General features: G+C 47.1%; 1 long non-coding RNA gene across 1 annotated transcript; it reads right to left on the bottom strand.

Moving 5' to 3' along the window:
- Positions 1 to 430: 430 nt before the first annotated feature.
- LOC107315366 lies at positions 431 to 7,225 on the bottom strand. The gene is made up of 4 exons (XR_001555876.2): positions 6,672 to 7,225; positions 2,914 to 2,991; positions 2,217 to 2,564; positions 431 to 1,303 (listed from the first exon to the last, which is right to left on the bottom strand). It is a non-coding gene; the product is annotated as an uncharacterized LOC107315366 (long non-coding RNA).
- Positions 7,226 to 11,568: the final 4,343 nt, after the last annotated feature.

Raw genomic sequence — 11,568 nt, forward strand, 5'->3', positions numbered from 1 at the left:
ACAAGAAGTGTAGGGAAGGCAGAGTTCAGCCCCAGCTGGCACTGGTGGCCCAGGTCGGCTCCCTTAGCACTTGCTATTTATATTCAGTGTGAAAGAGCACTTAGGTTTCTATCTGCAGTTGGGAAGTGCGCTGCTTTCCTTCTGTAACTCCGCTCACAAAAACCCCTTATACACATAAGCTCAACACTTAACTTCATGTTAGTTGAACTTTTATCCCAAATACAGTTTATAGTCAAACGTTAAAACGACTTCTACCAACACTGAGCACTCGTGACGAACATCACCTATTGTGCAACATTTTCTTTCCCCAGTTAAGTGAAAGGTCATGCTATTGCTATAAATAATTGTGTTTTGATTTAGAGCTCTGTTAAGGGCCTTGAGAAAAGCATCATGTAAGTGATTACATTGGCCTTTAAAAAAGAAAAGAAGAAATAATTCCAACTAACTCTATGCTTGGGAAAAAAAATGGTGTATCTATTTATACATCATAACTAGGATGGGTAGGACAAAATAGCTTTCATATACATTTTATAAGCTGTATGGAACCATGTCGTGCAATTCTCTTCATCCTGCTATAAAAGCCTTGGCATTCAGAGCCCAGGAAACCAATTTATTTACCTTCCTGAATGACTCAACATCCACAATGGCATTTATTCACATGTGGCCAGCTACTGACAGGAGTTTGCACGAATGTCTTCCAATGACAATGGTAGATTAACACTGACAAATAGCACTCCTACAAACTAATTAAATAAAACTAACTGTGGTCAGGGTGGCTGGGTTTTATCACGCAGTTTCTGTTGGTACTGCTTTTGACCCCACTTTAGAGGCAGAGGCAGATTGATACAAATTAAACCAGCTTGCATTTAGTCCAGCTAGTATTAACCAGGAATGAGCATGGCTGAGGAAGGAGATCAGTCAAGAATTGGACTCAGTGATCCTTATGGATCCCTTCCAGCTCGGGATATTTCATGATTCTATGTTTGATTCTATGGTCTGGGGAGCAGGTTGGATGGTGGTAGCCTGGGTGTGACACCAGCAAAACCCCATTTGCACAAAGCACTGTCACACTTCAGGTTGAAATCCATGAGAGTAATTGCTGACTTCCTGCATGACTTAAAAGAGGATGTGGCTGCATCACCCACAATGATTCCTTAAAATACAAACCAGCTCTCCTGTAGCCACATGAATACAGGGCAGCTTCCATCAAGGGATTTAGGAATTACTCAGCACTGCAGCAACCACAGATTTCCCCTTTAGCAAAGCTGCAAATCCACATGGCTGGGAAAGAAACACATCACACCTGCAGGAAAATCAGAGTACACACACTACAGCAGCTGCGTATCAGGGTGCCCAAGTGCACTTAGCTGGAGGAGGACTGACTGTATTTCCTCAGGCAATGTGCTACTGTGAAGTGAATGTTCTCATTGATGGACATCATTTCTGTTTGCTACCCAGAGCTTTCTCCTCTGGAAATTGAGTTTAAAAATCCCTTTTGAGCTGACCAGCTTGAAGCTCTCCCTACAAACCCATTTTTCATCTTTCCTCTGGGTCTTGTCCCCTTGGAGATTTCCATTTACTTCTTTCACCTCTCTGTGACTCTCAGAGGTTCACCCCAGCTCCTTGCCAAATACCACCCAGTTGTGGCCTTCAGCTGTGTTCTCATTACACTTCAACTCCCTGCCCAGCAGATGGGACCCAGCAGGGCACACTGAGCACCCAGAAAGGCCATCACTGAGGAAGACAAATAGCAGTGCATTCCTCCAAGTCATTTTCATCCAAACAGGACAGAGCTCTTGAACTGCAGTAACACTCCTAGTGGACTAGAAGAGGAAAACTTATCCCTATTAACTTAATTATTATCGTTCAGCAAAAAAAGCTGAGCTCTCAAAAATGTTCATTAACGTTGGAACAGCTGTGATGGGGAGAGATGAACTCTGAAAGGGAGGAGGCAATAACAGCATTTCGGGTAGAACAATATTGGTCCTGGAGCCTTCAAGAGCTCTCAAGCCCTGTCACAGAGGCTAGAGGCCAACCCCTAAGCCCCACTGGCAAGAACAGCACAGCCTCAGTGCTCAACCAACAGTACAGATTAGGACAAAGGTAATAGTGCAATGTCCTTGTTAAAAGTTTCTGATCTTTGGCTTTACTACCATTCCCTCTATCCTACACCACAGCAACATGAAATAGCGGTAGGTTATATCATCTTCACTCACCTGCATAGCAGATCCCTTGTTCTTGGCATAGTCCAAACCCCAACCATACGTGCTGCCCCTTGGTACCCTGCACGAGGCTATCCAGACTTGCTTTTTCCCTGCTTGAGACAAGCTCCTGCAGGCACTACTGAACCACACTGGCCTTGACATCTCTTGGTGAGGAGGCAGATGTGAAGGGAATGTCATCTGGAGATGATGGAAGGGCCATGGCTGTCCTACCCAATGCAGGCAGTTTTCTGGGAGCATCACAGGATGCTCAGTAAGGGGCACCCACTCCACCTCCAGAACACCACAGGGTTCAGGGTAATTCAAGAGGGGCAGGACCCACACACTGATGTGGTGATATCACTGGAGCAAAGAGACCAGAAAAACAAGGGTGGGAAATCAAACAAGGGTAACTCCTGAACACTCTGAGTGGGTTAAACCTACTCCTGAAGGGACCTTAACAGCTTTCAGAGATCACACAATCACAGAATCATAAAGGTTGGAAACGACCTCGGGATCCTTTATTCCCAACCCATCCCAATACACCCACTGACCACATCCCTCAGTGCCACATCTCTACAGTTCTCAAACATCTCCAAGAACAGCGATTCCACCACCTCTGTGGGGTACCTGTGCCAATGCATTACCACACCTCCAGAGAAGAAAATAAGACAATGAAAGCTATTCTTTTGGGTAACTCTATTAATCCTACCTGACACAAGCAGTAATCCAGATAACCTTTGCCGTACTGCAGTAAGGAAAACAGAGGAGGTGCCCTAGAGAAACAAGACTGCAGAAATACAGACAGTGAGGACTGGAGAGCAGCCTCCAAGTACTTGCTGCACATGCAGCTGCACTCAAAAGTCTTTTGTTGGCCTTTGTTTAACTTTTCAGCTCAGGATCTCCTTCTGATCCATTATAATATCATAAAGACTGAGGTATTACAGGGGATTGCATGGACTGCCCAAGTTCCAGTTTTGTTTGATTTGATTTCTCTCAGAAGCCTCTCCCGAGGAGCTCAGATTGCATTTACTTGGGGAACATTTTGTCAGAGTAGCACGTACAGCACAAAATCAATAGGAGCTTTTAAAAGACAGACAAGAGTCATCTGTCATCCAGAACAACGTCTGAAGCCAACTTTTCTTGGGTAGAAACCACAACTTACAGTGAAAAATAATAAAGTCTCCACCTTCATTCTACCTCCCTCTGAACTTCAGTCTCCGTGTCCCCTGTGGGCAAGGGACACAGCCCTGCCCTCCATGTAACCCAATTTCTGTCCAAATCAACTAATTCTGCATGAGATTGCACTGTTTCTGACCAAGTACTTCTTCCCAGTGTAAGTTTCTACTATCTCACATGAGCAACTCACTACCACAAACTTCAGTTCATTATCTACAATGACACTAATAGCCTATTTTCATACATTTCTATATAGGTTGACTAGAAAAACAAATTTCTGCTTTCAGGAGCATCCAAGCAATGTTTCCATGCGAATAGGCAAATCAGCATTAGGAAAATCAACACACAGCAGATTTCTGCAATCTGCTTATATCCCTTTATGTAAAGGAAAACAAATCCTTAATGGGGATGCTTTCAAGACAGAAATGAAGGCAATAAAACCTACAGGCTTTGAGTAAGAGAAGTAATACTTGATATTTACATAATTCCTTGGTCTACCATCCTTGAATCACACATGTACATAGAACCCAAGCATTCTATATCCAGCCTTTTGTCTGGTTTGAGACCTTCAAAGAACATTTCTATGGACAATGAATTTTTTTCCCCTCCATGGAAAGAGGCTACATCAGGGTATTTTGTTTGGCCAACTCTCAGCATCTGGGATTTGATAGATGGTCATGAATTATGAGACCTCTTTCCTCTCTCCACGCTCTGCCATAGTGCGCACACTGTGTCTCCTGGTCATTATTCGTTCTGTTAACTTTGCTGTCAATTAAGGCATCACAGACAGAGCCTGTTCACAGTGCTGTAAGAGCTCTGTCACATTGTGGATGAAACACAGGGTGCAGACAACTCCTTGTTATTCTCCAGGCTTATGAGCCTTTAGGAACCTATGTTTCAGTTATGCAATTCTCAGTGTACAAGTGAATTTAATAACCAGAAAACATGGCACAATTTCACAGTCTTACCTCTTCTTCCTGTATTCAAGACTGGAATTTGGGACTTCCAAAGTCCTGAATCCCTTGACTTCTGAAGAGATCACTAAGATCATCTAGACCAACCCCATCCCACCCCACTGTGCCTACTGACCACGTATCTCTATACCACATCTCCACAGTTCTCAAACACCACCAGTGACAATAACTCTACCACCTCCCTGGGCAGCCTGTGCCAATACTTGCACCATTTGCACCAAGCTGTACTGAAGCCAGATGTCAGGGAAACATGGTGTTGGCCTGAGAGAATGTGGTGCAGCAGCATCCAGCCACTGCATGCAGCACTGCCCCGTTATTTCTTACAGAGTGCAGGGTATTTGATGGGAAACAAAACCAGCTCTTTGTCTCTGAGAGCTGATTGCAGCCATCTCTACCATGAACTGTATGAAAAGTGCCAGAGCACAGATGAAAGACAGATGGCAATTCCATCAGCCTAGGAATGCACACAGTCTGCATCTCGTATTTCTTCTGTCCTTTCTCCCTTGCTCTCCAACACAGGTCTCAGCCTGTAACTCTTTGTTGGAAGGGGTGGCCATGCATGAGGCAACTGTGCAGCAGCATAGAGTGGCATACATAGGTTCCCCATGCTGCCATCCTGCTGGCATGCAATGTGCATCCATGGGGTCAGTCTGCAGCCAGCAAAAAACTAGAACATCAAGGCTTATTTTTATTGGCCTTCCTCCACACAGCTGAATTGTGTTTGAATTGCTTTGTGTTTGTTTGCTTTAATTTTTCCCTCATTACAGTAAAGTATTGGCAAGAAAACTTCCAGCCATCTCGAGTCCCATTCAGCTGTCACCAGCTAAGAAAAATCAGCCCTAAACAATCAAAAACGTACTGAGTTAACATTAATACAGCCCGTATTGCTACAGCTATACCTGTCTGTAATCACAGAAGTGATTTCAAGTCATGTTCTGCACAGATTTAAGCACGTAGATAAGCTGTATTTCTATAAAGCTATCTACTTTATACGTCCAGCACAAGGCACATTAAAATATGCTTCATTTCATAACTGAAGTGGAACTGAGCCAAGCCAAAAAATTCTTGAAGAAGTGGTTTGCATTTTCTTTTTCCAGGCCAAGCCAGATGCTTAGCAATACCACTGCAGACACTGCATTATGATTCACTGAGGGAAGAGGCATTTAACCTTGTTCCCTTGGAACAGCCATCTGCTTAGGTGGACCCTTGTACCCAGAGTCACAGCACAGAGGATCTTTCTTTCTGCCCTGCCTGCAGCCCCCACAATGAGCTGCTCCTCACCCTCAGAAACAGCTGGGTCCAAAGAATAACAGGAATGATAGATGCAGACATCAGAGGCCACATAAAAGCCTCATAGCATCACGCTCCTCTAGCAAGTCCACAGCTCTCCCACAGCAACTTACTTCCCCTTCCCTGTGTCACTGTCACTGACCACCCTGCTGTTAGTTCTGAGTTTCCCTATTTGCTGCATTGACCCATTTCACTTTTTCCCCTTCCCACACACACAGTTCTCTATTTGCAATCCTCTGACCTCAAGCAAAGCCAGTGAGCTAACATCACAGGACCTAGATGCAAGGTTCCTGTTTTCCCTGACATCTGTTCTCCCCTCTTCTTTTCATGTTGGTCTGGGCTGTCTGAGGCACACACGTGCTCCTTAACATTTCAGCCCATGCCTATGACTACTCTGGTCTGTGTTACTCTGTGCAACATCTGGAAGGGAGGAATAACACTTCAGTCCTATGGATTGAGCAGCCTCCAGCCAGCAACATGAAGCAAGAAAGACCCCAGTCCATGCTCCATAGGCTTCTACCCAGGCTTATCCAGGAGATGCTGCCTTTCCAAGCATGTCTTTACAGATACCACAAGCTGAAAATGCAACACAATTAATGCATTAACTGACAACATGGACCAAACATCAGTCTATCCCAGAAAAGGACAAAGACATAGAAGCCCACTAGGTCTTGAAATAATTTTCTTTCTCATAATTCTAGATCCAGCCAACTAATATATTTGAGGGAAGAGGTCTTAATTGACCAGTGGCCCCATCAGCTCCCAGAGGTCATCTGCACACAGGGCAGAGGATGACTGCCACATGAGTGATGTCCCCAGCCACATACACCACCTCCTACTCACAACTGGGTCATTTCCCTATAGCAACCAGAAAAACTATTTTTACCATTAAGTAACCCCAGAAGAGCATCCAATAGACCAACGAGGAACAGCATTAAACTAAAGGAGATAGATTCAGACTACATATAAAGAAGAAGAAACTGAGGTCCTGTTCACAATCTAGTTAAAGAGAGAAAGATTTACTTACCTATCCCAAAGATCAGGGCTCACTAAATACTCCAAAAACAGGCATCTCAAAGAGGAGAGCCATCCCTTGCAGCAGCCAGCCCTTAAATGAGGCTTAGGGAGGGGTGGAACCTGTCCACACAGGTGAATTGCTTTCACCTGTGCTCCCAGGGCTGGCTGTGTCCCTTCATCAGGTGCTCAATCATTGCTTCAGGCCATGATTTAGCAGTTCCCATACACTCTCAAATACAGGCACTGCTCTGGCTCAAGAAACATGCAAGACATCAATCCCAGATGACTGGGAGAGTATTGGGGGTGTATCAGTTTTTTTCCCATACTTTCTGTTTTCCCTGGGCATCTATTTTTGTCACTGTTAGGGAGACAACACTGGGTTGGAAAGATCTTTGTCCTGAACAATGCACTGCCCCATGCTGGGGATCATGGGTTGAAGCATCTTGCTCCGTGTGGTCTGCATTCTGTGGTTAGTTTAATAGAGATGATGTGGTGTCAGAGGTTCAGGTAGAGCAGTGAGTGCCTCTGTGGAAGGTCACCCTCAGACCCAGCTGGACCTCTGCTGAACTCAGCTTCATGCTCCAAAGCAGCCTGGGAAGACAGGTTGGCAAATCAGTGCTCTGAGATAGCAGAACTATCTTCTGCTCTTCCTACTTGTCACACAGTGGAAGAAATGAAACTGATATTATGTTAAATATTGAAAATACATTTCCAAGAAAGCAACTTACAATTCAAGTCAACAATAACTCACTAAAAACTCCCAAGTCTTTTCACACAGTGCTCCAGTATACTGTGAGCCTGGAGCCCTGCCTCATGTCTCTGCTTGCAGCTGGGACGTGTGTTTATTCTCCAGTATCAAGAACAAACATCCTCAGCGAGCATCATTTCTTGGTGAAATACCACAAGAAAGCCAGGCCCTGCAGGAAATCCCACCCTTACACAGGCTCAATTCCCAAGGAGCAAGACCATGGTGGGTGGTGAAGAAAATAAAAGCATGACTCTGAGGAGATGCAAACCTTTCTACTCTACCCTTAATTACTTTTCCCTCTCTTTGCCCTTTCTCTTAGTACAACAGGTCAATGTTTAAAGATTACTGAAGAATAGCAGTGGTTTTGACTCCTTGCTCTCGGCTCCATTGACGCACTTGCTACATCATGCTTGGGGAAACAGCTCTTCAAAGGCTGTAGAGACTTTTCCTTCTCTTTCTTTCCAGTGGGTGAGAAATAACGATCTTTGCACATCACCACTCAGACAAGCTGTAGTGAGCCCAGCCTGGCCATAGGGCTCACAGGATGCCAGTGCTTTTGCCTGGTAAAGCTTTGCTCTGTGTGAAGAAAGTCATGCAAGTTAGGGAGGCACAACCAGTGCCCATTTCCCTATGGTGTACCATTGGCTACTACTGAGAAGCATTAAGTTCTGTCACCATTGCAACCACTCCTAGCATAGGTTGCTTTATCCTCTTCTGCCAGGCTCAGCAGGCCCCTCCACTGAACCATCTCACTGGCAGCACATCCATCACTGGGGGAACTCTCTTCTGCATGTGTTGTCAGCAAATGAGCTAGAAAGTACTGGATTCAGGCTGGATATTAGAAAAAACTTCTCTGAAGGAGCTGCCTGGCACTGGAACAGGCCACTCAGTGAGGTAGTGGAGACAACATCCCTGGAGGTGTTCTAGAAACATGGAGATGTGGCAGTGGGAGACATGGCTTAGTGGGCAGTGTTGGTGGTAGAATGATGGTTGGACTACATGATCTTAAGGGTCTTTTCCAGTCTTGATGATTCTGTGACTTCAGTGGAGATCCCTCTGGCCAACAGCTGTGGTTTTCCAAGAGGAAAGGCTGCTGCCACTGTCTGCAAGTCCCTCATATCAGCTCAGCACATTGGAGAATCTGGAAGTACATGGGGGAGGACAGCCTTTGCTGTGGGTGTCTTCAGGGAGCTTCATGCCTTTCCAGAAGCAAAGGAGAGACACATTATGGTACAGCAGGAGATGTTGTAACATTTGGAGAAGAAAGCTGCTGTCATTGACCTACAGTGACTGTTCACTAATGGGAAAAGTTATAAACAGAGCTCACAGATTCAGCTCGCTTTCTTCAAGCAACAGCTGCTTTAAAACAAGCCAAATGTGACCTAAAGTGCTTGTACCTTTCAGTTACACCCCAGCGCTGGCTATGGCCAGGAGCTGCTGCTCTGTTAGCCATGCAGATGTGCAACCTTGGCCAAGGCAAGACTCCAGCTGTCAGCTTGCTCTCTGGTTGCCTCCCCTGAAGATGGTAGATCCTGAATGCCGGTCTGAAATCAAGGTAGACTACATCCACTGCTCTCCCCCCATAAACCAGCTGCAGCACTCCTGAGGCGTAAGGAGAATTTCAGCAATGCTGAATCCTCAGGAGTCTGGCCTTGTGCAAAACATCTGAAGCAAACATGAACATCTCTGTACTCAGAAAAATGAAAATCAGACAGCGTCTGGGTAAAACCAGAGTACAGTTCCCTCAAGGCAGCTGCCTGTCATTTCCCCATAGATGGAGGAGCTCCTTTGGGAAGGGCATGGCTTTCCAAACAAATGACTCAGGCCATGCTCTGCCTTCTGCAGTAGCTACAGCCTTGCCTTGGCGCAGCCCCCTAAAGCATGCACAACTGTGAGCTTACATCATGGCTGGCAGCCTCGACTGTTTCCAATTGCTGGGAGTGACACGTGATTTCCCAGAATCGCTGCTTTTCCTGTACCCTTCCAGCCTCATGAGCCCTACATTACAACCCACTGCTCTGTGTCAGGGTCAGAGATGGAAAGTCCTAAACACAGAGTTTGGCAGCTCAGCCTGCACTGAAGGTCAGGATGCATATGAGTGAAACAACAGCGTGGGGTTAACTATATACATGGCCTTGGGGAAAGACATGACAGAAAAAAAATGTCAGTTCCTAATGCTTGGACAAACATAGGATATGGCATTGCATGAGCAGCAGGGCCATGGGGCTCAGCACCCCCTTCCTGCCATCATTCTGAAGGTGAGATGAGTGATGGTGGGAGACGAACCCAGGGATGGGGAAAGTGGAGAGACATTGGATCTCAGCAGAAAAGGAGCTGGGAAAAACACAGTCAGCAGGGGCAGGTGAGATGCAGTAGGAGAGACCCGAGGCAGGTCAACCTAAGGAGAACGTGGAATCTGGAGGAGTTGGCAGCAACTCAGGATGTAATATTGAAGGCACGAAGACATCTCCCAGTGAGGAAGGGGGGATGTGGAGAGTGTTGGGAATTTAGCTTACTCATGAATTCCTTAATCCTCTGAACTTTGAGGGGGAATTACAGACAGAAACAACACTTACTCAAATTCCAGCGGATTCACGTCAAGCTGAGGCACAGGCACTGCGGAACAAGTAAAAGCCAAAGCGCAGATGCCAGTGCCAAGGCATGAAAAGCACCACGGGACATAACTGCAGTGCTCAGAGATGCATCTGCTCCAGCAGCAGCCCTGGTTGAGCAGTATGTGCCACCCCCATCCCCGCTGTCCCCCTGGTTTATGCCCAGCCCTGAGCTCTGCGAGGTGCTGTGGGGGATGTTTATACAGCTACACTGCCAAAACCAAAATGAAATACGAGAATGATAACAAACTGTGCATCCAACTGCAGCCTAAATAAACTGGAGGCTTCTAAAGATGGATTTCACCCGCTTGGTTTGTCCCAGACAGGAATTAAACGGGTTCATTAAGGTTTTGGATGCTAAAATGCAAAGGATGCTCATGGGACCTTCAGAGGCTGCAAGCAGGGAGACAGAGCATAGGGTTTGATCTTGCAGCTATCTAGGAAAAAAGATCAATAGGATGCAGAATGGGTTATAACACGATGGCACAGAAGTAAACAACTGCACAAATACAGGGAGGAAACTGCCCGTCCAGCAATAACTACAAAAAGCCAAACACTGCGGGGTAATGAAGGGCCACGAACGGGCTGTGTCAACACGTCGCTGTGAAAAAGGAAATCTCTCGCTGGGATTTGCAAAAACGAGTTGACACCTGCCCAGCATGGAAAGCAACTCGGCAGCTCCAGCTGTCAGCATCGGGAGCGGTGTCCCCTGGCGGCCGTCAGCCCCGCGCTGGGCGCTCCCGAGCGGCGCGTTGTCGCGGCCGTACCCCCACCTGGCGGCGGCACCCGGGGCCGCAGGAGGAGGGACGGGACAGAGCCCGGCTCTGGGGGACGCTGTTTGTGCGCGGAGCTTTGCTTTGTGTTTGTTACAGCACCCTGCGAGGCTCTGCCATGGGTGATTCGGGGATGGAACAAAGCGATGCGCACAGCCGCGGCCCCTTGCAAATATATATGAGACCGAAGGGGATCCCAGAGCCACCAGGTGGCACCAGCTGCGCGACCCTTCGCAGCGCTGGCTGTCCGGGGAGGATGGGGAGCCGGCCCAGCCCCTTTGTGCAGAGTAGAGACCTCAGCAAAGGTCTGTGTGCGGCTTTACAATCACAGGATGGTCGAGTTGGAAAGGGCCTTAAAGCCCCACCAGCTCAGGCTGCCCAGGGCCTGACCCAACCTTGGGCACCTCCAGGGATGGGGCACCACAGCCCTCCAGTGCCAGGGCCTCAGTGCCCTCTGAATTTCTTCCTAACACGGGTGAGCAAGGCAATGGCACAACCAAATGGTCCCTGTGTAGTAGGAGAGGGCGCCTTGCAAAGAGATGCTGAGCTCTGAGCAGCTCTGTGCTTTGGTGGAGATGACGGGTACCTGGGGAATGCTCAGTGCAGCTCTGGGATGGCAACAAAACAGACAGCAAGGGCAGTGCTTAGTTCCCTAGGCCATGGCATAATCCTACAGGAAGATCCTGAATGCAGCTCTGCTTTCCTGCCCTCCGCTGAGTGCAACACAAATCCCACCCAAGCGCCTTAACCCCAACCTGGGGTGAAGCCTAGAAA

The sequence above is a fragment of the Coturnix japonica genome, chromosome 5, assembly GCF_001577835.2.
Source record: "Coturnix japonica isolate 7356 chromosome 5, Coturnix japonica 2.1, whole genome shotgun sequence".
Taxonomy (NCBI): Eukaryota; Metazoa; Chordata; class Aves; order Galliformes; family Phasianidae; genus Coturnix; species Coturnix japonica.